This window comes from Spea bombifrons, chromosome 4 (assembly GCF_027358695.1).
Source record: "Spea bombifrons isolate aSpeBom1 chromosome 4, aSpeBom1.2.pri, whole genome shotgun sequence".
NCBI lineage: Eukaryota > Metazoa > Chordata > Amphibia > Anura > Pelobatidae > Spea > Spea bombifrons.
Window position 1 is genome coordinate 101730632 of NC_071090.1, and position 25042 is coordinate 101755673.

Here is a 25042-nt window from a genome sequence, read left to right on the forward strand (position 1 = left end):
TATTTTATTACATATTTGTGTAAATACATTTGCAAAAAAGGGAACTGATAAGTTTGTTGGGTCTGTAGATATTACAAATAAATAAGAAGAAAGAAATAATGTCAGTGAATTGTGTAAGGGATCGTCCGTGCTTTAGCACAAATTCTGGTGAAAAATGCTTCATTTGGAGCACTCTGCTAAGACGTTCCACTGGCTGCTATAGTGATTGCCCCCTTTTTTACCACTTTGCACCAGAATTCCTTTTTATACATATGCATGAATGTTTATTAATGGCATGAGTGACTCCATGAGATAGGATAGTATGTGTACTAATGGCATTGATGTCTGTAAGGGCGTAGGGTTAAAGCAAACGATCTATATGTCAGTGAAGGGTATATATGTCAGTCCAAAGAGCTCTAAGGACATTGATATTAGTAAGGGATCAGCCCTCCAAGGACCTAAAAGCACTATTGAACGGGTGACTGGTTTAAAGGAAATCTGTCATATAATAATGTTCTGACCATGATATAACTTTAATATAATGAGATTTGTTCTGTGCCGTCTTAACCCTTCGAGCATCAGGTATGTAGAACATGATGAAGATATGTCCCTAGAGGACCAGTAACACCTGGTACATCATAGGTTAAATTGGAGCTGCTGCATAACAGCACGGGTACCCTATCGTAACAAAAAGGATCCCTGGGGTCTAGAAAGACCCCGTGGAGATCTTTATAGTCTTGTGGCTCTATGATATAAGAACAGTGCAAAACAACAGAAGGCTGAGAAAAGTAAAAATGTGAAAAATAATGAATAATAATTAAAACACAGTTGCTGGACACCAACCAAAGACATCCTAAATGTAAAAGTAAAAAAATAAAAACAATTAAAAATAATTTAAAAAAAAACAAAATAATAATAAAAAAACATTTGCTGCATGCCAACCAAAGTCATCAAAAATGTAATTAAAAATTAAAAATAATAAAAAAAAAACATAAAAAAAATAATTTGCTGCACACCAACTAAAGGCATACAAATGTTCTAATAAATACCGTAATACTATTATATAATGTAATAATAATAGTGTATTGTGTAAGTAAGTGTATTACTGCACTCGGGGGAAGTTGCTAAATAAAAATAGTAAAATAGTTAAAAGTAACCTCATATTCAAGAAAGATGGCAACAATATGTGGCTTCTAAAAACAGAAGTCTTATCCAAAGCCTCCTCTGCTTTAATAATTTTTTTTCCACAGGTCATGACTATGACAAAGGGAATTTATATATCTGGTACAGTTAATTTTCAGGAGGCTAATATATACCGGATAAACTAGGATTTTATAAACAAGTCTGCTGCTCATACGAATGAAAAAAAATAGGAAAAATATTGAAATCATTTGAAGCGAGTCACATACACACACACACAAACCACAGTATTTCCGTTTTCCTTGCAGTCAGCAATAAAATCAATTTATATTTTCCCAGTAAAGCTACCCACGGACTTCCTTTTGAAGCCTCTTCACTGCTTCGTCTGTTCAGAAAATATTTTGTTTAGCGAAAAATTTCACTTACCTTTCCCTTCACTCATATCATGATTACCATATTATTATTATTACATGATATTAATATAATTATTTTTATTATCTTTTATTGATATAGTGCCAACAATTTGCGCAGCGCTTCCTACAGTACATAAATTCAAGGGGTCTGACAATACTAGAACTGACAATCTAAGACAAACCGAGACATTTGGTGGAGAGGATTCTAATTCCAAGCCTACACTCTAGAAGGAATGGATGGTGGAGAAACATGAGGTATGGAGAAGGGGAGAGATAATGCCATGGGTGACGTGGGAACGGAGAGAAACATGCGAGAGATCAGGATAAGGAGAGATGTCCACAGAAGTAAAGGACAGAAAGAGCGGTGGATTTGGACTGATCCAACTGGGCATAGTGGGCCATGAAGGAATAGCAAGGGTAAGCGCCCTCTACTGGATAAGAGATTAAAGTGTATTGATTAATATATTAAGACAGCACAGGGACAGGTGAGAGAGGGGCAGGGAGGGCAGAACTGTGGGAAAATGGAGGAATGTGTTGCAGGCTTAAAGGGGGTTATGGGAGAGGGTGGTAATTATACTGTGTGGGTGGACAGGGGCAGTAAGAGGGAAGATATATGAGCAGGAAGAGAGAGAAAAAATAGACCTAAGTGAAGACAGACATGACATCACTTTTGATAAATGAAAACAATCAGTAAGAGAAAGCCACGTAGGTCAGGAATGCCCATACCAGATACACATCGAAAAAGAGTTAACTTAGGACAGAAACAGGAAAATAATAACACACAAAGCAGTTATAGATGAATTTGGGGATCTCCTGGTCCAGTCTGTATAGCCGTGCGCTGAGGGGCCGTGGTTTGCTTGGGGTTGCTGGCATGTGGTGGGAAGATGGCGGGAGGAATAGAATACCCAGCTATTTTACAGTAAAAAAGTCTACAAGGCATTGCGGCCACATTGGGTGGTATGTGTTGGTTTAGGGAATCCTAGGAAAATACTTAGAGTTTGGTAAAATAACTTACTAAATGAGAACCTTTTGCTTGAAAAAGAAACAAAACTGACTTTTTTTACACGACTGTAAGCTTCGAGAGTTTTAACCAAATCTCCACCTGCCGTACAGGAAGTGGTGTAATTACCTTTGGTGTTGGTTTAGGCCTTACCCAGGGCAGCGCCACCATCCTACCCCTCTGTGTTGCCGGGGCACAGTCCATCAAAGTGTTAATGGGCCAGTTGGAGGGGTCCCATTTAACAGGCTCATAGATCAATGGGGTGACATTGCCAGAAAGGGCAATGAGCCTCTCTGTTATCTGGCTGCTGCCCCCCTGGACCTCCCACCGTAGGCCTAGTTGACCTAGACCAGAATACCTAAGGTATCGGTTTGTCTTAGTCTGTCAGTTCTAGTCTTGTCATACCCCTGGAATATATGTATTGTAAGAACCGCTAAGTAAGTTGTTGGCGCTTATGTGTTGCACGGTTCTGCTATCACTGTGATTGAATTCAGTCTTCTAGAGAATTTAAATAAAATTGCCATTTACTGAGCTAAAAAAAAAAACACTTATTGTATCCTATTTAGCTACATGCAAAACACGCTCCATGAAAACCAGATTAAAAATACTGATTTCTTTTTTTTCGGGTATCAGTTTGATGATAATGTAATGTAATTTATCTCCCTGATCCATACAGTCTGATCAATAGTTCAGTGACAAGATAATCTGGATAATTGAGGTTTCGATTTAACATTATACCGGAAGAGCACAGGTCATAATGTACATTAGGACAAGCAACAGAGGAGGAAACAGCGCAAAATGCTGTAAATCTGTAGTCATGTCTCTAAATGCCAATATAAAGGCCATCGCTCGAAATAATATTCCTGTGCAAATACAATTTGGTTTGCATTTTCATAATTATTTCAAATTATCGGTATGTTCGTTTGTGCTGATTATGATACGTTAATGTATGTATAAAAAAAAAGATTTATTCAAATTAGCATCAATTTAATCGAAAGAAATTTAACATAACCCTTTCCCATAATACCTCTTATAGCGCCTTACAACTCGCCTGTTACTACTCTAAATCACTCTCCTTATTACTCCATATAAACCTGCCCTATAACTCTTTATACTATTCTTTATACTATTCCAAATAAACCCACCGTATCATTCCTCATATCATTCCTCATTATTCCTATAACGCCTTATATTGCACCCTGTATCCCCTATATAACTCATATTCAGGAATGGCTCTATGTTTGTGGGTACCCCAATCAAAATGATTTAGAGGTGCTCCATCGCACCTAGCAGTGATAAGAGATGAAAGTATTATAATACTTAGTAGTAGTATATATATATATATATATATATATTTTAAGTGTTCTGGCTCTTTAATCTGTTACATGGTACTGCCACTTGTCCTATCATGGCCTATGCACCCCTTTGCTGCATAACAGGGTGCCAATTGCCCTGTAGCCCCACTGCCCAACCGGCCCATTCTATCCCTAATATTTTATATAACCCCCATGGTATAATTATTGTGTTCTATTATATTATGTAGCCTCTCCTACTCTTCTTATCCTCCAAATAACCACATATTTATTCATACTATTTTAACATGCTTCTATAAATAGTCATTTCTGGAACATATAAGCTCTTCCTGTGCATTGTTGTGCCGACACAACTGCACAGGACAACAGATGGATTTCAAAGAATTATTTTGCTCACAAAAGGTGTTTTATAGGAAATATTTCAAATTCTTTCTCAACCAAAGAAGAGCTGTCTCTTTAAATGTTCGTGTTTGTTTGTGCACCAGGAGTGATGACCTGGTGCAATTCTCTTGGGATGCTCTCATGTGATGGGAGACGTCTTGGCCAGATGGCACAACGATGAAAGATGACAGAGTGTGTATGAATAATCTTCTGGAATCAGACAGCTAATGCCATTTGTGGATCAATTTATGCTAATTGAAAACATTTTTCTTTGGTTTATGGCTGTTTTGAATCACTCAGACACAACAAGGTTATTATTATGGGAAGAACAGATACCAATAGTTGTACAGTCGCAAACAGGATTCTTTAATGACTCCACATAATCAAGAACATGCTAATTTCTATCCACTTTGCTTAAGACTCTTCCTCTTGTCCATACGTCTCACCCAGACCTCACTACCCACAACATTTCACTTAGACCTCACAAGATAATTTCACACATCTAAGCCATTCGTCCCCTACCAGAGCCGTACTGGGAATAAAATGAATACCAGTCCCATATTTCATGGTACCATTTTGGGGACACTCCACCAATTGGTTGAGGAGGACCCTGCAGGCGATCAATAGGCTCACTCGCACAGCGTTTTTAACTCCCGACGGCGAACCTACGGATTTCCGCTAACCCCTGCGATGCTGTGTAGACAACGGAAGTGGAAATCCGTAGGTTCGCTGTCAGGGGTTAACTTGGTGCACCTTCACCGGCAGAGACCACTGGTCTCCCTGCTCCAACAGTTAAAAGTCCGTATAAACGACCAATAAAGTCGCTTGTACGGACCTTTAACTGTTGGAGCAGGGAGACCAATGGTCTCTGCTGGCCAGTTGCTGGACCAGGATTTTAAAAGTCTGTACGAGCGACTCTATTGGTCGCCAGCAGGGGGCTCATCTGCCATCAACCAATGAAGTACAGGTGTACTGCAGCGGAAGTTGTCTACGCGATTCGCGTAGAGCTCTACACGCTGCCCGGACTAAGCACCGGGGACTCGGAAGCACCGGTAAGTTGGGGGGGGCATAACATAGGAGGATCCAGGTCCCCTGCATCGCTGCAGGAGATCGGGATCTTAGTCTCATAGTCAGACCTATTTGAGGTCTGATTATAAGACGACCCCGATTATAAGACAAGGGGTATTTTTCAGAGCATTTGCTCTGGAAAAAACCTCGTCTTATAATCGAGCAAATACGGTATATTTTTTACATATGTGTCTAAATTTTTGTGATATTTAATATTGATCTCTATGTATACCTCTAGGCCTGACTCTAAACAAAAATCAAGCACGTCTACTAAATTTTTTTTTTTTTTTAGATAGATGTGTTTAGCTCTGAATGGTGCTTGTGATGCAGATGTCTGATTTTGGCCTATGACCCCAGGATTTCATTTTCTCTCCTTTCTCCTTTGCAATGACTCCTTCATTTTGTATATTTCGATGATGCGCATTTTTTGAGTAATTTTGGCTTGTTATATAATGAAGAGGTGAATCCAACCTGAACAGACATATTATTTTTATTTATTCCCTTACAAAAAATACTGCAGTTTTCCTGAAGTAATACTGCAGTTTTTTGGACATGAAAAAACTGCAATACTGCACATTTACTGCACTTTTTTTTTATATTGCAAACCTACAGTTGTAATTCAATGTACTGCAGCTTTATTGCATTTGTACTTCCGTACAAAAATAACTGCAGTACAGTGAAGTACAAATGCAGTAAAACTGCAGTAAATGTGCAGTATTGCAGTTTTTTCATGTCCAAAAAACTGCAGTATTACTTCAGAAAACCTGCAGTATTTTTTTCGTAAGGGTTGTTTGACATAGCGCCATCAAATTCCGTGGTGCTGTACAATGGGTAGACGGGACATAAAAAGTAGTATATAACATAACAATTTAAATTACAAAGGCAACAGGTGAGGAGGGCCCTGCTCAGAGGAGCTTACAATCTAGAGACCTAAATCTGAATCATAGCCATCTATAGATCTTGCTCCATGGAGAAGGGGTAAAAGCAAACTGATAATGATATATATTTTCTTTTCTTTCACTTCACCTCTCATTTTGTCCACTCTATGTTAATTTTCAAATTCTATTCATCCCTCTTTCTTTTACATTCCTCCTCCTTCACTCCAGCATGTTAATAGAAGTAAATAGATAGATTCTATTCTGATCAGATTGTGTTCTTAGCTGCCTATTTACCATTTATTTTTAATCCGACATTGCTGGAAGCTTTTCCGTGTCCACTCCTCTACCTATATGATCCCGTCGGTTATCTTTGAGTAGTACAAAAATAATAAGCATTGCTCTTTACCTTCTATCTCTATTGATGCATATAGAAACATGATACATATAGAAAGCAGAGCTGCTCTTCCCTGGTTGAACTTTTCATGGCCTGATCTTTGGACGCTTCCTGCTTCATCAAACCACAGATGGAATAAGTAATGTTCTCCACCTTTGAAATTGGAATCAAAACCTGACTTATGAGTCATGTCCTCTTAATTTGTGTACATATCATCTGATATGAAACTGCAAAAACATCCGATCCAGCACAACCAAATCCGCCTTTTTCTCTTTAAACGAAATATTTTATGTTTTTAGTGTAAGGCATTGTCATGATTTTCAGGCCAACAATATCGCTATTGGCAGTACATTTACAGTACAAGGCTTCTAGTCTTAACCCCGCAAATCTCACACCTCATTTTCTCACTGGCGATACGCTATTTTTCTCTCTACTCTAAACCTTTTCCTCATTCCAAGAATAATATGTTTGCATAGCAACATGACAAAAGCCACTAGTTTTGATGATAAATCCAGGAAATTCTTCAAGACGTTGGTCTACCGTGTGGATTAGTTTGGCAGCCTTGGCATGTTTTCTGTGTTCCGCCCTTCTCAGAAGATCCATTGTCATGGAAGGACTGGCCAGCTGGAGTGAGGAAGCAACCAGACCCCAAACCCAAAATGGACAAATTCACATTGCGTTTGTTTTCTGAATCCGCGAGCATCCAAGTTGTCCAAAATCTGTCACGTGTAATTCATAAGACAGATGTGTGTAATCCTTTTACAAGATCTCTTTCCATACGCTGCCAGCTCATATTTCTGTTCTGTCTCAAAGTGCGTGTTTGTCAAATAAAGTGATTTTCTGTTTTTTACATAAAGATCATCGCTTGCCCATTTTTCAAGCTCTTTTGCTGAAGACGCAGCCTGTGAAGTATTGTAAAAACGTCAAGATTAAAAATCTAAAAAGAGAGAGAGAGAGAGAGAGAGAGAGAGAGAGAGAGAAAAAGTGCTATGATTGGGGAAACTGTGATCGTTCATTAGTGAGATTTCATTAATGATTAACGATTCTTGTGTTTACGATAGTTCTTTATAGACCAACACAAACATATTTTTTAAGGCTTTAAAGCATTCTTCCAAAACAAAAACAAATAAAGCACTTACCTGACATAGAGGATGCAGCCCTGCTGCTGAAGCTTCCCCCTCCTACATGTTCTGACTATTCTTCCACTTATTGGCCACTTGATGCCTCCTCCTAAGTTATCGCATGTAATATTGCCACCCTAGCGAACATTTTATTGACCCTGACACGCTTACCAGATATGTGCAGTTTTTATACATACAGAAGTTTGCCTTGGGATTTTCATACCGTTTATTAATAAATATGAAAAACATCTAAACATATGGAATGAAAAATAAAAACTAAAAAAAAAAAAAAAAAAAATACAAACTACAACGGACAATAAAAACTCCAAGTGCTTTTGTTGTATCGCAATCTGTATGACTGTTGTGAAGTGGGTTCAGTGTCTTTGGTCATGTGTTTGTGTCATTAAAATACCACAAGTATTCTAAATATTCTTATATAACCCCAATGTTCCTATTTCAGTAAATAAAATCTAATTGCGGTTCTTCAGTTACAATCACGCTAATTGTTAATAAAGCCACAGAAGGATATTCCACTGAAAACCAGAATTTATGACATCCTTCAGTAACATGAAAATAAAAATAACAAATGGGGTTATTTGAGATTAATAAAAAGTGTATGGAGATACGGCTCATCTTTATAACAGAACACCATTTGTAATGATTCGTTTTAGACTTGTACAAATGGACAAAAAGTTAATGTTTTGTTTAGTTCTTGGTCCATTCGTTTTTGTACAACAAATTGTGTTTTCTGCCTGTTCGGTTCAGACATAAATTGGAGGGCTTTTTACATTCTTTCACACTCTCATTCATGTCCCTTCACACTCACAAGAACACAGAAGAAAGAACAAGAAAGTGAAGAACAAGAGGATAAAGAGGGTGCTAGAGAAGAAGTGGAGCTGCGAGACATGGAAACGGTAGGTGGAAAAGGTAGGGAGACATTTAGAGCGTGTGAGAGAGAGCGAATGAGAGTGTGAATGAGAGTGTGAAAGAGTGAATAAAAGAGAATAGGGGGCAATGGACAACTCATTTTGTTTCCAAATTTAAAAAGCCCCTTCCCCCCTTATTTTCATCTGAAAAGAATGGGCAGCAAACAGACTTCGTTGTCCGAAAACAAATGGGGCAAAAGCGAACCGGAAAATTAATTTGAATCGTTTTTGGCCCATTTGCACATTTCTAATTATTATAATGCTGTCATGAATTATTTCATACAAATTAAACCACTGTCCCTGGAGCTGTTTGCTGCTAAAATGCACTGTGTGGTGATGAGGTGCAGTCCGGGACTGACCGGGATTGTTTGTATCTACAGACCCTATTGATGCTACCTCCTGATTGACCAATGGTATTAATGCAAAGATCATTTCACCCAGCTTAACTATGGCTCACACTCTTCTCAACATGGTAAGTCAAGCCAGCACAAGGCCCACATTGACTCCTCAAGCTGCAGCAGTATAATGTATATGGGAGGGGTGGCATTTTTTTTACCTATTGCCCCCCTGTCCCTTCCTCCGTATGTAACACACACTAATATGCACTCACTCTAACACACAACTCTAACACGGGCATTTAACTCGCCTGCAAACAAGAAATGCCATGATATTTCTTTTTTATGCGTGTTAACTGTTTGCAGAATGAGTGATATAGAATAAAAAATTGTACTAAATAAAAATGAAAAAAGAAATAAATATTAAATAATTTTTTTGGTTACAAAACCATGTTTACAATGTAATGACAGATCGTATCAGGATCTGTCAGCCTTCTATGGCAGATTGTCAGGAAAACCATGTTACTGTCAGTGTGTTAACATCCTCTCCGTTTGGGAAATGATCATAAATATTCACTAAGACTTTATCTGTCTATCAAACACACTACCCAATGGAAATTAACTGTTTTATGAAAAATCGTATTATATTGGCAACGTATATTAATATGCCCAAAAAAGTGTACCAAGCAACTCGTCTGCTAGTTAGATTTTTTGCAGTTCTGCAAAAAAGTCACCTTCAACGGCTATTCAGATTTTTATATAGCAGTGTGACATTTCTTGTATAATTTCTCTAAAGAAGTACCATTACATAAGTTATGGCGGGTAAAGGTGATGGAAAACCTTTTCACTTAAAATGAAGGGGGTAGTAGAAGTATTATTAAACACTCATCAACAGACACCAGACAAGCCAGAAAGCTTGTTTTTCCCTCAGAAATCTCATGGTGCTGCCACAACAGCAAGGGATTCTGGGTAGGCGCATGCAAATAAGGTCAACAATGATCACCTTTTGCCTCTATATCCGCTTTACACATGGATCCAATGAAAGTAATTGCCCTCTGTAACAACTCATTTTTCACTGGTTAGTGTCCAGCATTATGGAATCAGAAATACCATCTCCTGTGTGTCCACCAACAGTATGCTCCATGGCAGTGCTCCTCTGTATATAAAACACAGCTCATGAAGGTAGACATAGCATGCTAGGTAGAACTAGGAGTAAATTAAAGGCAAACTTAATGATGTCATGGAGAAAAGTGCATTCCCTAAAAGCCTGGCTTTACAATGCAATCCTGACATTTCCCAGGAGACAATATAAATTACATACACGCACTCAAAACACTGCCTGGAGATTAAGATATTTCGCCAATTGTTCTACTGTGCTTTCAATAAAATGACCTTAATTCAATTCAGCTAGATATCCTGCAGATACAGAATATGAAATAGTTAAAAAAATGAAAAAAATGTACCTTTTTTTGAGACACTGGACCAGTAGATCAATAAATAAATGTTAATATTTTCAGGTAATACGGCAGCAGATGTTGGATATATAATGAATTTACTACATATTCCTATGTTTTCAATTAACTGAAAGCTCTCTACCAAGCATGCCGGATTTACCGGGTTTGTGTTTTGGAACTTAAGTCACTGAAATGGAATGGCACGTAAAGACAAACATCTGTATCAACTACTACGGAAACAGAGACTAAATTGTGCAAGAAAACAGCATCGTAAAATCTGTCATCTTGGTTTTTGTTTGCGAGATGAGCTCAAGGAAGGGCAAGGAAACCTTAACTGCCCTTCTCCACCTCGATCACACTTTGTGGATGTTCTTCTCTGTGTCATTTTTAACCCCTTAAGGACAATGGGCGGTCCCTAAACCCTTTGAAAACAATGCATTTTGAGTCCCTACATGTACGGGCTTTGTCATTAAGGGGTTAAACGCATTGTCTGTGATTGCTTGATGTTTGTTTTCATAAAATAAAAACCATTAATTACAAATGTAATATTTTGAATGCGTAGCTCTACAGCATTTCACTGACGTCCCTTCCCCTGTCTTTTCACTCCTTTACATTCTTTCATTTTTTTCCCTATTTCATTTTTTTTTGTTCATTTTCATTCTCCTTTCTTTTCCTTTTTTTTCCTTTTTCCATTATCTTTTCTTCCACGTGTTTTTCCTTTCGTTTTCTCATTGTTTAGGAATCACATTGGACATTCAACAATAAAATGGAATTACTTTCAACCCAGATTCAAGATTTTTCGGTCCTGCATACAGGATATATTTATTAATTCACTTACTCACTTACTCACAAAAGCATGAAAGCCCCCAGCACTCCCCTCTTCTCAAAAAGAGTCAAGGTCCTTTTTGTAAAATTCAGAACAACCTGGCTATAAGCCTTCTCGCCTTCTAAAGAAGTCAGATTAGGTCTCTATTATACCAGTTGTTTGTTCCCTATGCACCACATTTCAGGAGTCATGTGGCGTTGAGAGTGGGGCAAGTAAGAACTTCTTGTACCCAATGGAGGGTTTCTGAACAGCATCCATAGTTACCCAACTACATCCAAGTCAGCTGCCCTTCTCACTAACCCTAGTTACCCCTCTGAGTCTTTAATTGGGGATCAGTCTACTTGATCAACTTGAAGGAAAGTTGCAAGACATCATCTGGAAGTGACGTTAACTCTAAATATTTGCAGTGATTTGGGGTTTTTAGAAATAAACCCCTGGGAATACTCCAAAAAAATCAATTATTACAAAGATATGTGCCATTACGTTATTGTGGGCAACCAGCATAGGCCCTGCTCACAAACAAAGTTCTTGTTATGAAGAAAGCCCAATTCCTTCTTCTATAAGCATTATTTCCTTTCTATCGTTTTAACGTTACCATTCTGCTCTGTCGGCCTAATATTCTAATCACGTAAAAAACATCTATACAAATTATTTCAGCCACTCAATAACACGTCTTCATTTTAATCATTACTCTTTAATGGATTTTACCTCTGTATGATAAGTAACTTTAATTATACTTTTGCATTACATAAATTAAATTGCCATTAATTTTCACAAGATTTACGTAAATTTTTTTACATGCAAACAATAATTACATTTAATTATTTTTATATGTTAATATTACATTTTAATTGATGACTGGCAGTGTTTGCCACTAATTCATGTAATTAAATGTAAATAATGTAGGCAAGCTATGATTTTTTTTCCTGACATTTAGATTGGAATGGCTTGCCACATTGTCCTGGTGATCATTTTTTGAATGTTTTTACTTAAGCCAGGTTCCAGTTGGTAAAGCCAACATGGCACCTAACACACTCAAAAAAGTATGGGATTGAATGGCAATAATCTAATAATTTATGTAATAATCTCCCATTTTTTTATCTTAATGCCCTCCTCAACTTGTGCTTCCCTGCCGTTGTGTGAAGAAAAGGTGTCCATGAACCAAAGTGGTAAGGCCACCGTTGGAACCAGATCCCCAATCTTCCCCTTCTGGGGCTGTACTTGCCTCATGTGGATCTGTACCGTGTTATTCCCTCCAAGACAAAAGCCTAAATGAGGGCTAGATCCTCTAGGACACCATGGAAGGGCCCTCGGAAGTCTTCCAGAAGCATGGTGGCCAAAAGTCACAGCTCACCTCCCTACTAAAGAACCTGCTTCAAGAGGCTTTTACAGTACAAAAAAGTTCACAAACAACAAATCACACATGCTCCAAAATAACAAAAAAAAAAGTAAACATGGGAATAAAAAATCGTGGTGTCCCCGGCCCCAGCCCATGGCTGGTGGAAAAATTGAACCCTCCGGTCTAAGTCTAGGGCAAAACTGACAATAACATTAAAACACATTAAGACATACAAAAAGTGAAAAGAGCCCTGCTGTTGTATTTTTTATTTGCCTTGGAAAGAATTCTAGCCATGTTTCGCTTGATATCGAAATTGATATCGAAATTTAGTTGGAAGAATAATAATTAATAATAGTTAGAGTTCAGTTTAACCTTTCCAGGTAGCCCTAATATGTCACTTCATGAGAAGGCAACCTTTTAATTTTATTTTAATAAGACATTTGATAAAATAGATTACATTGCCTTGGGTTACATGCGGTCAAGGTATTTTAATATATTTTCTGTACCCCTCTGAAACACGCTGCTTGCTTATTTGTATGTTTGTTGGCTAATCTGCAATTACTAGATATGGTAGATATTTATACAGCCTAGTGTAACTATTAACATTGCCTGTTAGCTGCAAAATGCGTCAGGCGTTGTTTATTCTACCTGGAGCTCATCAGCATTCTTATCGTCAGTGTTTGATGTAAATCCTGTACACGCACCTATGCTCGCAAGCTGATTGTGAACACTTATCAAACGCTATAAACATCGTCTTGACTGACCTCAAAAAGTGTTTTCGACGAACTGAGATTCTTTACTTAGAAACTCATAAACATGGAAAAACCTGCTCATCTAATCTGCCCGTTTTCCTGCCGTAAGGACATAAACCTTAATCTGTCATATTCCCTCCATGCAATAACCTCTACTACCTCTCTTGGGAGGCTCTTCTACTTGGGTACCACAAGGCAAAGGAAGAGGGGCTTTAGCTAAAGTGGCTCAAAGACTTACCAGGTAGCATTTGGGAAGTTAGTATTGGGGAGCGCAAATGTAAGCAGCTTGACAACTTAGAGAAATAACTTACATCTATTCAACAGCCTCAATATCAGTTAGATTAAGCCTTACTATTAAATACTATAATTTTAGAAATATTGTCACCTTTCACCATGTCTGGGAACATCCCTGGTATGGTGGGCAAGAGGTCTATCTGGGAGTGGGGAGTGTTGGAGCTGCTTAGGATGGTGAGGATAGCTGCGGATGGATTGTAGAGGAAACCCCATCAGTAGCGGCAGAGGGTGGGTGCAGCTGAACATCATTCTTCCTACCCAGAGGTCAAATTGGCAACAGAGGATACTCAGTTACGATACCTGGAGCTAGGAATGCTGAGGCACTCTCCATACACAGCTGCTGTGTGCTAATATATCCCCCTGGATATATAAAAGTGGCTGGTTCAAATTAACAGTGGGCAATGAGGCAAAACGGCGGTATACCTTGTATATTTTAGCATGCATTGTATAGCAAAAACACAGTGCATGTTCTGCTAGGTGATATATGAGGGCACTGAGCATGGGGAAGGATAATTAATAAGGGCAGAGGGAGTTGTCATGTGACAGCATCAGCCAATACGGGGGCTAACTATTTGAGTCACAAAAAGAGTGGAAGCTATGTGGCTCTCTGCTTGTAAGAAAGAGGCACGGCTCAGAGTTACTGTGCAAGGACCCCTAGCCAGCAGCCTACAGTCACTAATGCAGATGCATATAGGGAAGATATGCCGTTATCCTACTGTATATATATACCGTATTTGCTCGATTATAAGACGACCCTGATTATAAGACGACCCCCCAAAATCTGAATATTAACTTAGGAAAAAAAGAAAAAGCCTGAATATAAGACGACCCTAAAGGAAAAAAGTTTTCCCAGTAAATGTTAATTCATGTAAACTATTTTTTTTAATAAAAGCTATGATTGAGAAAAATATTTTTTTTTGTTTTTATTTCTTGTATTTTCCAACCTGTCCCCCAGTTACGCACATCTGCCCCCAGGCTTGCCACACCAATATGGCACTGTGGCCCATGATATGCCTTTTAACCCTCTATATGCCACTGTGCCCCATGGTATGCCTTTTGACCCCCTATGTGCCACTCTGCCTCCAGAAATGCCTTATACCCCTATATCCCATTCTGGCATTTAGGGGGTTAAAATGCATATTATGGGGCAGAGTGGCATATAGGGAGGTATAAGGCATTCCAGGAGGCAGAGTGGCATTAAGGGAGTTAAAAGGTATTATATAGAGCACTCTGCCTCCAGAAATGCCTTATACCCCTATATGCCACTCTGGCATTTAGGGGGTTAAAAGGCATATTATGGGGCAGAGTGGCATATAGGGAGGTATAAGGCATTTCAGGAGGCAGAGTGCACTATTAAATGCCCCCTTAACGCCACTCTGCCTCCTGAAATGCCTTATACCTCCCTATATGCCACTCTGCCCCATAATATGCCTTTTAACCCCCTAAGTGCCAGAGTGGCATATAGGGGTGTAAGGCATTCCAGAAATGACACACACACACACACACACACACACACACACACTTACTTACCGGTGCTTCCAATTTCCTGCTGTATTGCCGGGGCAGCGGGTTGACGTCTCATTCCGCGGCAGCCGGAAGGAGGTGGAGTTGGCAGCGGGGGTTTGTATGCGTCCGTCGCAAATACCTTCCCCGGCTCTCAGAGATCAGGAACTCTTGAACTCTGATCTCTGACAGTCGGGGAAGGTATTTGCGACGGACGCATACAAACCCCCGCTGCCAACTTCACCTCCGGAAGCACCGGTAAGTGTGTGTGTGTGTGGGGGGGCGACGACAGGAGGATCCAGGTCCCCTGCAGCGGTGCGGGGGATCTGGATCTTAGTCTCCTAATCAGACCTCTATTTGAGGTCTGATTAGAAGACGACCCCGATTATAAGACGAGGGGTATTTTTCAGAGCATTTGCTCTGAAAAAAACCTCGTCTTATAATCGAGCAAATACGGTATATATATATATATATATACCCCTTCAATATATATATATATATATATATATATATATATTGAAGGGGTACTTGCTGATCCACCACTGCACATATATGTTGCCCGTGTCTACAGTCCGAATGAGCCTTAAGCCTATTAGAAACTCAGGAACACAGGAATATATTTTTTTCACCTCTCAGTTAATAACGTCTTGTCTCAATAATTTATTACACTTTTGTAATATTGTAACAAGCGATGGTTTCTCCGGCAGTTACCTTGGAGATGATCCTATCAGGTCAATTATTTACCCCCTCTTTTTTAATTTGGTTTTATTATTCAGAGTACAAACAAAGGTAAAGAAGGAAGATAAACACAAATCGGATGCCAATATTTTATTATTATTTAATTAAAAAATTATATTTGCCCTTACGTTGCCTGAATTTATAGAACGCAGTCTGTCATTATTACATTTTAGTATTATTTTATATCTATCTTAAATGCAACATGTTTAACCTTAATAAAATATAAACAAATCTGTCCATCATAGGCATCTCTAGATTGTAAGCTCATTTGTTGTTTCTGTATGCCATCTTGTTATTGTATATACTAATTGTTATGCCCGTCTACTCTTTGTACATCGTTGCAGAATTTGATCGCTATATAAAATAAATAATAATAATAATAATTAATATCTGGGAATTCTCTCCTCTGGCATCAAAGATAAACAATATCAAAATATCCTGGGAATTATTGTTATGAATAATAATAATAAAAAAAAAAAGAATAATAATAATAATACCATAATAATAATAATAATAATAATAATAATAATTATTATTATTATTATTATTATTATTATGGTATTATTATTATGGTATTATTATTATTATATTTTTCTTTTTGATATATTTAATTTACAGATAATTGCCTTGTGTAAATAATAATAATAATTATTATTATTTTAGGAATTATTATTATTATTATTATTATTATTATTATTATTATTATTATCTTAAAAACCATCATTTTCATGTAAGGTATGCGTGCTATTCCTTACTGTTCCTTTAACGCTACTAAGTACAGATGCGTACGTCTTGGGGAAATGGGCAGACATTCCCGAAACAGCAGGGCCGGACTGGCCCACCGGGATACCGGGAAATTTCCCGGTGGGCCGGAGGGTCCGTGGGCTGGGCGGCCATGAAGACAGCCGCTGAGCTGCCCCCCAGGCTGCCCGAAATCTAATCAAAGCGGCCGCTGGGTGCTGATGCGGCCGGCCGGCATCAGCACCCAGCAGCCGTGTGCGATGGCCGTCTACTAATGGGAGCAGTGTGAGGGATGAAAGCTCCGCCCCCTCGCACTGACCTTTCACCCCTCACGCTGCTCCCATCACTATGCGGCCATCAGATTGCTGGGAATGTAATCTGAACGGCCGATGCGTGCTGATGCCGCCGGCCACCTCTGCTTTAATACTTTTTTTTTACTTTATATGGCAAGCCGATCCAGCTTACCATATAAATAAAAAAAAAAGTGTTAAAGTAGCTCCGGCCGGCGGCATCAGCACGCATCGGCCGTTTAGATTACATTCTCGGCAGTCTGATGGCTGCATAGTGATGGGAGCCGCGTGAGGTGGAAGCTCCGCCCCCTCGCGCTCAGACTGCTGCAGCACCGGATGTCAGGTAGAGGAGAACAGTGTGCAACTACCAGGAAGTCAAGAGAAGTAGAAGGTGAGTAAAATAATGTATTTTTTGTACTGTATGTTTTTTGTATTTGTTAAAAACAAAAAAAATCGGCATGTGTGTATGTAAGTGTGTCCCCCTATATGCCACTCTGCCTCCAGAAATGCCTTATACCCCCCTATATGCCACTCTGTCCCATGATATGCCTTTTAACCCCCTATATGTCAGAGTGACATATAGGGGGTCAAAAGGCATATCTGGAGGCAGAGTGGCATAAAGGGGGTTAAAAGGTATATCATGGGGCAGAGGAGCATATAGGAGGGTATAAAGCATATCGGGGAGGCAGAGTGGCATATAGGGGGCATAAGGCTTTTCTGGAGGCAGAGTGCCCCATGATATGCCTTTTAACCCCCTTCATGCCACTCTGCCTCCAGAAATGCCTTATACCCCCCATATGCCACTCTGTCCCATGATATGCGTTTTAACCCCCTATATGGCAGAGTGGCATATAGGGGGTTAGAAGGCATATCATGGGACAGAGTGGCATATATTATTTTTTATTTAATATGGCAAGCTGGATCGGCTTGCCATATAAAGTAAACAAAAATGTCCCATGATATGCCTTTTAACCTCCTATATGGCAGAGTGGCATATAGGGGGTTAGAAGGCATATCATGGGACAGAGTGGCATATAGGAGGGTTGAGGCATATCAGGGAGGCAGAGTGGCATATAGGGGGGTATAAGGCTTTTCTGGAGGCAGAGTGCCCCATGATATGCCTTTTCACCCCCTTTATGCCACTCTGCCTCCAGAAATGCCTTATACCCCCCTATATGCCACTCTGTCCCATGATATGCCTTTTAACCCCCTATATGCCTGAGTGGCATATAGGGGGATAAGGCAGTTCTGGATGCAGAGTGACATATAGGGGGTCAACGGCATATCTGGAGGCAGAGTGGCATAAAGGGAGTTAAAAGGGATGTCTTGGGGCAGAGGGGCATATAGGACGGTATAAAGCATATTGGGGAGGCAGAGTGGCATATAGGGGGCATAAGGCTTTTCTGGAGGCAGAGTGCCCCATGATATGCCTTTTAACCCCCTTTATGCCACTCTGCCTCCAGAAATGCCTTATACCCCCCTATATGCCACTCTGTCCCATGATATGCCTTTTAACCCCCTATATGGCAGAGTGGCATATAGGGGGTTAGAAGGCATATCATGGGACAGAGTGGCATATAGGGGTATAAGGCATTTCTGGATGCAGAGTGACATATAGGGGGTCAAAAGGCATATCTGGAGGTGGAGTGGCAAAAAAGGGGGTTAAAAGGCATATCACGGGGCAGAGGGGCATATAGGAGGGTTGAGGCATATCAGGGAGGCAGAGTGGCATATGGGGGGTATAAGGCATTTCTGGAGGCAGAGTGACATAGGGAGTAAAAGGCATTTCTGGAGGCAGAGTGGCATATAGGGGATTAAAAGGCATATTATGGGGCAGAGTGGCATATAGGAGGGTATAAAGCATATCAGGGAGGCAGAGTGGCATATAGGGGGCATAAGGCTTTTCTGGAGGCAGAGTGCCCCATGATATGCCTTTTAACCCCCTTCATGCCACTCTGCCTCCATGAATGCCTTATACCCACTATATGCCACTCTGTCCCATGATATGCCTTTTAACCCCCTATATGGCAGAGTGGCATATAGGGGGTTAGAAGGCATATCATGGGACAGAGTGGCATATAGGGGGTATAAGGCATTTCTGGAGGCAGAGTGGCATATATGGGGGTTAGAAGGCATATCAGGGGGGCAGAGTGGCAAGCCTGGGGGCAGAGGTGCATAACTCGGGGGTAGGTTGTCAAATGAAAGGAAATAAAAACCAAACATGTCTCAATCATAGCTTTTATTAAATATGGAAAAAAATAGTCTACATGAATTAATAAAGAAATAAAAGTTTCTTACCAGAATATCGTGAAGAATAATGTGATCAGTGTTTTGTTCCACTGAATAAAATGGAACTCTTTCATCTAAAAATGTTCGCAGTAGTAAATGTTTTGATCCCATTATGTGTAATGTATTTCATTTATTAGGGCCTTTTAACACTTTTGCTTTCTGGCATTTTAATACAAATAATGAGATAAAAAGAATGGCACATAGTGTGACTCGGGTATGTATAAGGGGTGCGTGTGGGTATAAGAGCTTCACCGTGAGATAAACTATATGGGGCTGGTCTCCAAATTTTTCCAGGGCTGCTTTTCAGTCCCAGTCCGGCCCTGCGAAACAGCCCTTTTCCCACTCGTTTATGCATCATGCTGCTTTGGTCAGTGTTAATTGTGTCACACATTGTATGAATATTCTTTTCTTGTATTGGGATCATGTGGATCTGTCAGTGCGTCTTTGGCCAAGTACATTGTCTGTTCTGTTTCGGTAAATGTTAAACTATGTGTGTGTGTGTGTTACATTGTGGAATGACAATATCAATGGATTCTTTCACCGCGGCCAATTTTTCTGTTCATCGCTGGCACTCGTGTGGATGAAAATTCTTTTGCAGTTGTTTGGATATTTGCTTTTGGATGAACTTGTGTCTCCCATCTTGCCTTTTCGGGAAAAGTACGCTGCTGGGAGAGGAAGATTTATTTAAAGACTTCCTTTATCCTTGGGCTATTTTTTTCTTTTTGATCGATTTACTTTACAGATAATTGCCTCGTGTATATAAATTTTGGCTATCCATACAGCCATTGTTTGCTAGATGTACTTATAGGTGTTTGGCGAGACGTACGGATATTGTTATCATAAGCATTGCCTGAACCAACGAACAACAATCAGCAACTTATGAAGGATGAGATAACAATGGGGAGGAATAATCATGCACATTTGCATGGACATGGATCTATTTAGTGTCCTTAGCTTAATAAGTTCAAACAAACTAAATGTTTGTTACAAAACCAAACAAAACAAAGAATCGACAAACCAAAAAACAAAGGAACTATCATATACTTGATAAAATAGTTCAGCACAAAAAATTATTCAGATTTACATTTTCCAGCTTTGACATCCATCTAAAGCATAACCGAAGTTTTTCATGCAAATCTTCTTCATTACCCATGGTCCCTTGGTGAACATGAAATCCCGTTACTATGGAATCCCACAAACAGGAAGTTTTAACTCACTTCCTGTCTTCCACTTCCTGTCTTCCACTTTAATTGAAAATCTCAACAAGATGGCAGCTCTCGCATAAAGCACAACATAAGAAAATAATACAAATAACAAACTATATGAATTAGAACTTGGAATAATTTGGGATGTGACTGTTCTTTAAAAGCGTATTTATAAATCTTATATTAGCATCCAATTCAGTGTAAAGTGGGATGGCTAAACAATGTCACCAGATTGTCCTAATCTATTAAAATAGGTTCTGTGTCAATCACAAAAAGTGGATTCTTTTTTTATGCTGGCATGTTTTTTTTAAAAAAATATAACTTTTTGTTATTAAAAGGAGAAAATATTTTTTTTTTTCTGGAGCATAAAACCCAGTGGTATATATAGTAATGTAAGGTAGCAATAGCAAAAATCTGGTTTTAGCTCATTTTGTTCCAATAAACTTCCTTTATCTGCAGACCCGGAGGCCGCCATTGTTGTCGGTCATGTGATATTTTGGGTGACTTTCCCTGCTCAAAGTCCACACCGAGCTGATTCTTTATGGCCATGTTAATGAAGTCTTTTCCACCATAGACATTGTTCAGAGTGTCCGAGTGAATGAATTAAGACTGAGCCATTCTATTCTTTACCACAAGGCAGTATGATAAGGAGTCGTGGTGTTTGTGTAGTAGAATGGGCTAAGATAATAGGGCTGGGGCTCATAAAAATGGTTAATATGCAGCTGCCTGAAAATATAATAATATGCAAAACTAGAGCCATTTGAAATAACAGCAACATTTTGGAAAACAGAATTTTAATCTTATAGTAGTAATTAAAAGTACATTTTAAATAAGACACCAAAAATTTGGCATCCCTACTAGTAGAATATAGAAAAATAATGAATTAATTAGGTTACAGATTTTTAGTATAGTGAGGGTGGAAATAAGCTGACTATATGGAAATTGAATATAAGATACAAGAGTTTAGAATAATTAATTTGGCAATTTTGATTTGCATTTATTGATTGCCAACTAGGAAAAGCATGCAATAGTCAAGATTAGCACGATTAATGGATTTGGATATTAATATTAATAGATGAATTAACCAGAGTTCATTTATTCTCCAAGTAAATATTCGAAGTCATTTTATTGAAAATAACCATTGTTCCTCTAAGCAGGGAAAGGGGTTGAGAGGCATATCCTTGGCCCCTATACTTCACCCCATCAATGTTTACTTATTACCCTCTGCCCCACTGTACACTGGAACTGAGTGGGGCAAAGGGTGCTGACCACTGTCCTCCTTGGGTGATAGGGTACCGTGGAGACCCCCATTTACCTTTAACAAATGTACTTGTATGCAGGGGAAGGGGTTACAAGTCCACCGGAATCCCCCATTACTCATTTGCTGAATGTGAGGAGGCTTTAGTGAATTTGCAAGCTGGACTTTGGTATTTTTTGTTGTTGCCAACTCACATGCATTCACAGCTCACTGAATGGACCGCCTTGTGTTGAAATTGTGTAGGGAGGGTACTATACCTATTCATCCGATTTTCTTTTGTAAAAACTAGCATGTCTTTAAAACAGAAAATTCTGCAATATTTTATAAGCTGTTTATTAAGCAATACTATAGATACTTTTAGAAAGCCTTTAAGTTCCCCTGCACTCTTACACTGGTCAACACAAAGTTGTTGATCTTTTATCCAGCAGATAAGAGATTGTGATAGAAGTCCCCTACCAAGGTGCAAGGAGAACATGTGCTTATTGACCAGGAGCCATACAATTATAACATCAAGGGGTGTATTTGCTGTTTCATTCTAGTCCACTGAAAAAGTCAGAAAGTCAAGAGCTGTTGTACTCCTTGCCTCCAGTGGTATTTTGGCCAAGGCCGACTATCCCAAGGGTGCAGCCCCTCTGTCGCTTAATGGAGAGCCAGTCGCCCTTTTGGGGCGATCAGGCACCCTGCAGTGCGACTGCTCATTGATCTCCTCAACCAACCCATTATCACAATGGAGGACTGTGCTGAGTTCATTTCTACCGGCGCCGCATGCCTTTAAAAGACAGAGCGCTGGGATATGATGTCATAACCAGGAGCTCAGCAGCAGGTATAGCAGGGCAGCTGGTTTCGCTGTATTGGGTTAGGCGTAGGGCAGACCTGAAGATAACTACATCCCAAGTCTCCCGGAAATTCCGGAACTCCCCTTGAAATGTGTTTTTTTTTCCTCTTTAGCTTCGCTTCCATGCCCCTGTATGCTTTTCGCGCAGCTCCGTTTCTTCTCATGCCTCTTCTTGTTCTTCTGTCTTCTTTCTTCGTCCTCTTCTCCCCTGTACACAGCTGCGTTAGTCAGGCCTCCCAGAGAGCTTCCTCAAAGGGGCGGAGCCTCCAAGCACACCCTCTCCCCTAATGGAGGAATGGGGATAGGCGGTCCCTCTGGGGGCGCACATTGTCTCCACCCTTTTGCGGAGGTACTCCAAGGGACCACAGTATTCTGCATTATTCTGGACTCTTGGAGTACTTCCACAAAAGGGTGGCGCCACGGCACGCTCCAGGGGGGGCAGCCATTTTTTTTTTTACGCGATGTCCTTTCCTGCTTACATATTACTTAAACTTACTTACATGTACACAATGTATTTTATTTTGTTGGTTTCTTTACAAACGGCTTTGCTGAAATCCGTGGACTATTCTACAAGAAGTCTGGAATTAGAAAACAAATTCGGTTATTCTTCATGTTAGGGAGCGATTCATTGTGCAACCAATTTAGAAATGAGTCATTTTTTTCTTTTACCTTTTTATTTTTAGAACTCCAATATAAAACAGCAATTTTAAAGTGCAAGAAATCACCAGAGAGGAAGGATAAGTTATTAATATCTTCTGGCTGTGACGCCAGCTCAGACAATATTGTGGAGATTTACAAAACCAAATTAATTACACATACAATTCCTACTGACAGCAATAAAATTGTTATTTCATATATCTGATCGCATTCATTTATACGATTTTAATAACAGAAACCAAGAATTTGACAGCTGTGAAGCCACGAGGTATATTAATGAGGCGGATGTGTGATTTATCTAAGGATTACTGTAACAATTTATTGCCAGGTAATGCACAAGTGCGGAACTGGTATTAGGCGAGCAGATGGCTTCTTTAACCTGGGACATTTCTAAAAAATGCATCATGCAGGGCAATAATAATTTTAATGAAGCTCTGCAGGGAAATAATGATTTTAATGCAACCCTGTAGTATATATTTTCTATGAGTGATTTTGGTTAAAGGAACATCTTTACTTACTAGTCTTCCTTACCTTATATTTATGTTTTATAAAATTGGACAGAACTGGTTTTACAAACCTCTGTTCAAAGTCATTGAGAGCCAAAGAAAAGTAGCTACGTGGAGATTGGGCCCTATAACAAAGTTTGCATGGGGACCCAGAACTTTCTGTTATGCCGTTGGATAGGATGTGCAACATATTGATCTGTCAGGGAAAGCGGGTGCTTTCCCCTAAATATAATGGACCATAAAACAATGAAATATATTACCGTATTTGCTCGATTATAAGACGACCCTGATTATAAGACGACCCCCCAAAATCTGAATATTAACTTAAGAAAAAAAGAAAAAGCCTGAATATAAGACGACCCCAAAGGAAAAAAGTTTTACCAGTAAATGTTAATTCATGTAAACTATTTTTTTTAATAAAAGCTATGATTGAGAAAAAGATTTTTTTTGTTTTTATTTCTTGTATTTTCCAACCTGCCCCCCTGTTACGCACATCTGCCCCCAGGCTTGCCACTCCAATATGGCACTGTGGCCCATGATATGCCTTTTAACCCTCTATATGCCAATGTGCCCCATGGTATGCCTTTTGACCCCCTATGTGCCACTCTGCCTCCAGAAATGCCTTATACCCCTATATCCCATTCTGGCATTTAGGGGGTTAAAATGCATATTATGGGGCAGAGTGGCATATAGGGAGGTATAAGGCATTCCAGGAGGCAGAGTGGCATTAAGGGAGTTAAAAGGCATTGTATAGAGCACTCTGCCTCCAGAAATGCCTTATACCCCTATATGCCACTCTGCCATTTAGGGGGTTAAAAGTCATATTATGGGGCAGAGTGGCATATAGGGAGGTATAAGGCATTTCAGGAGGCAGAGTGCTCTATTAAATGCCCCCTTAACGCCACTCCAGAAATGCCCTATGCCCCCATTTAACACACACACACACCCTATACCCCCATTTAACTAACTAACACACACACACACACACACACACACTCTCTCATCCCCCTTCCCCCGCTCTCCCCCCTCTCTTACCGGTGCTTCCAGCCGGGGCAGCGGGTTGACGTCGCCTTCTGCTGCAGCCGGAAGGAGGTGTGGCTAGCAGCGGGGGTTTGTATGCGTCCGTCGCGTATACTTTCCCCGGCTGTCAGAGATCAGCTCTCTGATCTCTGACAGTCGGGGAAGGTCTATGCGACGGACGCAGACAACCCCCGCTGCTAGCCACACCTCCTTCCGGCTGCAGCGGACGTTGTCTACGCGGATCGTGTAGACGTCAACCCGCTGCCCCGGCAACACAGAGGAAGCAAGGAAGCACCGGTAAGTGTGTGTATGATGGGGGGGGGGTCGGGTGAGACAGGAGGATCCAGGTCCCCTGCAGCGGTGCGGGGGATCTGGATCTCAGTCTCC

The 25042-nt window shown here is 39.9% G+C and overlaps 1 protein-coding gene across 1 annotated transcript in view; it reads right to left on the reverse strand.

Annotated features, from left to right (window-relative positions):
• The window catches only part of LOC128490914 (zinc finger protein 239-like), a 77985-nt gene extending 53230 nt beyond the window's left edge, over positions 1-24755 (reverse strand). The window contains exon 1 of the mRNA XM_053463058.1: positions 24671-24755. The gene's annotated coding sequence lies outside the window, so the exon portion shown is untranslated. The remainder of the gene's footprint in view (positions 1-24670) is intronic.
• Positions 24756-25042: the final 287 nt, after the last annotated feature.